The sequence below is a fragment of the Arachis ipaensis genome, chromosome B06 (genome assembly GCF_000816755.2).
Source record: "Arachis ipaensis cultivar K30076 chromosome B06, Araip1.1, whole genome shotgun sequence".
Taxonomy (NCBI): Eukaryota; Viridiplantae; Streptophyta; class Magnoliopsida; order Fabales; family Fabaceae; genus Arachis; species Arachis ipaensis.
The window spans coordinates 2,794,193-2,797,191 of record NC_029790.2 but is presented as its reverse complement, the minus strand read 5'-3'; the positions used below and the strand labels follow the sequence as shown (position 1 = coordinate 2,797,191).

The window sequence follows — 2,999 nt, the reverse complement described above, 5'->3', positions numbered from 1 at the left end:
CAACCCCCAATCTTCCGACGGTCATAACTCTCTCATTTTAAATCATTTTTCACCCGTTCTTCGAACGGCATGGACATCCCGAATCCAATTTCATTTCTAAATAGATTTGGCACAAATCAAAGATCCGTAGTCCAAGTTATGTCCCATCAAAGTATGCCCAAAAATAAACCGAGTCTTACATGAATTCAGAGCCAATCTCATCCCAACATCGCTTGATGAAGTTCATGTTGTACCCGTCACACCCTGGCGCCTTGGAGGACTCGCAATCCCACACAGCCTCTTTGATCTCCTCTGCCGACGGCATCACTTCCAGAGCCATAGCATCCTCCTCACCTATTCGAACCACCAGCCCATCTCTGAATAGAATATTTTATTTATATTTGATAATATAATATTATTTCAATATAAAAAATTCATAAATACTAAAAATTTAGCTACCAAATAATTTTATAACATGATTTTGTTTTACATAATTTTATTTGAGTTTAATATTTGTTGTTCCAAATTTAGCACTAGAGTAGAATAAGTGAATTATGATGGAAATTACAATACATTTTTTTTGTTAGTTGGATTGGACCGTCTCTAATCCTAGACATTATTCATACACCACACACTCATAAGATGAATAAACAGTTGGATTGTTACACTGATCACATCTGCTTAACCTGTTAATTGCACAACTACTATTTCAAAGATGAATACACAGTTCATATCTGCTTAACTTCTTACACACAGCATCAGACAACCAATCAGCATTTCACAAACTCTGAACTGGCTTAGGACAAGCAGTTTTGTGTGCATGGGTGCAAATAAACCAAAACAACGAAACAACAACAAAGCCTTATCCCACCTAGTGGGGTTGGCGATATATACCAAACGATGCCATTGCGCTCTATCATGTACCATGTCTACGTAGATCTCCTGTAACCACCTCGTGTATGGTCTTCTTGTGCATATAAACCACAACTGAGACAAATAAATTCACAACACAGAGAGAAGACAGGGTCTGTTTGTTTTTAATTTCACTTTCAGTGTTTTCTATATCATAATTTTGTGAGCTAAAAGGGAATAAGACAGTAAAAGAAGTAAAATATTGTTACACTATTTCCTCCATAAGACTCAAACCCCAAAAGCAGAGAAAACTTAGAAACATGATATGAAATAAAAACCAACTAGTCCCCAAGAGCTTAGAGCTCCCATAACATGAATGCTTACAAATAATCATACTCGTGACAAATTTGCATATCATCCAAGTAATTGATTCAAATGGCACAAAATTACTCATGAAACAACATGAGAATCACCTCTTCCTCTTCCTCAAATTATTATTCCATTATCTGTTTCCACAACATCAACACAAAAAGCCCAGTCACACAGTTAAACCTTCTCCACACGCATATAAAACGCATACCAAATGATCAGATAACATAAATTCTTCTTCCTGCTGCATTCTTTGAGTCAACATGAATGGCAAATCTCCAAGGAATAATAACAAAGCAGGAAGAAACAGAGATAATATAGATCGCTTAAAGTAAATCTTTTATGGAAGGAGAAAATGTTTAGACAAAGGTTAAAAACATATACTTGCACTATGTTCAACTGTAACTTTTAAACTATCTCCTAATGTTAGTCTTCAACCATTTCTAAAATTTCCAATATCTTCTTTACCTTTTTATTATTTAGAAACTTTTCTATTTGATATTGAACTTAAACTCAAGAAGCACCTCCATAGTTGCACTAGAGGCTAAGTTTAATGTGATTTTGTTTGGAGTTCTATTACCATTTGCTCATCCCCTCCTATGTATTTCCATAACTTGTATCAGAAATCTTGAGTTTTGTTTACAGGTTGTAGCAAAATTATTATATTATTAGGGCTTGGATGAAAAGTAGTTGGGGAGATAAGCATAATCGGTGAGAGCAGACAATATTAGGAACCAGAACATTGCAAAGCATCAATATAGACATCACAGTAAATATTGTTTGATGTAATAACTAGTGTTTCAAGAGCCAGAAGAGAAGAAACTTACTTGCTTGATATTTCCATACCGGCAAAACATACCTTTGATTCTTAAGAGAGTTTGTGATAGAACACAATTTCAGAACAAAAATAATTCTTAACATCAAATGCTGCATACTCAAACGGTCACGAAATTTCTCAGACAAGAATAAAGACACAGTCTGGTCGCTCCGCTTTTTTCTTACCACACTCGAGACGCTCTCTAATTGAATTTAGAGAACATTCTCGAGTGGGGTTTGAAGGAAAAAAAGCGGTGGTGACCAGATTGTGTCGCTATTTTTGTATGATAAAATTATTAGTCTACGAGACAATATTCCAGGGAGGTCTGCATTGTCACTGAAAGAGCTATCTTGTGACTGAATGAACAAAACATTCAAGTGGATTCAACCAGACAGGAAAGAAAACCAAAACCAAAATTGATTCTTGGAGAGGATGAAACCACACTAACTTACAGAACAATATGTACAACCATGACTTGGCTTGCTCGCCCACTGATCCATGCGTTCTTCCTATATATCACCATCACCATCACGCACTTTTTAAGTTGAATATGGAAACAAAGGAAGTGTTGGACTCGCTTATGGGGAGGAGGGGTGCTTCACCTTGTTGTGGGATCAGAGGAAGCAGAACTCGGACCCTGCGAGTTGTGTCCCTCAAAATGTAAAAAAAAATTATTCAGAACAAAAAAAACGGAAGGTCCGAATTCCACGTTTCAGATTTCAAATTCCATCAGCTGCAAATAGGACCATGCGATTTGTGAAGCAAAATTTCATGACCAAAGAACTCGCATGGTCCGAGTTGTGTACTCTGAATTTTTTCAATTTTTTAACACAAATCGAAGGGTCCGATTTAAAAAACACCAAAAATTTTTCACTTTGTGTACTCCCACAATTTTAAAAAACACCAAAAATTACCATATTAAAGTATATCACTCATTTTATTTTCATATCAAAATTTTTCACCATCACCATCTGTGTATCTT

General features: G+C 35.8%; 1 long non-coding RNA gene across 1 annotated transcript; it reads right to left on the bottom strand.

Annotated features, from left to right (window-relative positions):
* LOC110263094 lies at positions 1,020-2,247 on the bottom strand. Its single transcript, XR_002348141.1, has 2 exons — positions 2,028-2,247; positions 1,020-1,337 (listed from the first exon to the last, which is right to left on the bottom strand). It is a non-coding gene; the product is annotated as an uncharacterized LOC110263094 (long non-coding RNA).